Source organism: Penaeus monodon, chromosome 24 (genome assembly GCF_015228065.2).
Source record: "Penaeus monodon isolate SGIC_2016 chromosome 24, NSTDA_Pmon_1, whole genome shotgun sequence".
NCBI lineage: Eukaryota > Metazoa > Arthropoda > Malacostraca > Decapoda > Penaeidae > Penaeus > Penaeus monodon.
Window position 1 is genome coordinate 10966887 of NC_051409.1, and position 598 is coordinate 10967484.

The following is a 598-nucleotide window of genomic DNA, read 5'->3' on the forward strand; positions in this document are numbered from 1 at the left end:
GCTAAAAGTGTGTCATATGCACTTGTTCATCCCATGAAGCACTACTAAAAAAAATAAAAAAACTTAATGAAAAATTTTTTTGGATAGAATTTTTTATTAAATTACATATAAAACAAAAATGAAAAACATTTAGCTTGTGCGAAAAATCTTTGCTATGATATATTACAGTGTGATTTTAATTTCTAAAAAAAACCTCTATTCATTTACAAGTAAAATGTGCCCTTATTCTTTTTAATTAAGGTTATTTATATTAAGAAAAATTATTCGGTTTTAAATTTATCTGCCAGAAAAAAAAAAGTCGCTCATATGAAAGGGGGTTTACCTAATTTTTTCCCGAAAAAAGGGGCTAGAAATTTTTTTGTGAGTATATTAATCATTTGTTTTTTTTGTTTATGGGTTAAAAAGATTTATCCCAGCAGAGTGACCCCTATTCTACCCCTAAGCAATCACCATCTGGCCTGTGCAGCGGCGGGCAGCAGAAGGGCCAAGGCCCTGGTGATGTCCATCAGGTGCTGTAGGTTCATCGAGGAGCCTGATGAAACCCGTAATGGAGAGGTTTTTGGGGGAAAAATCCTCTACCTTCTCTTACCCTCTAACA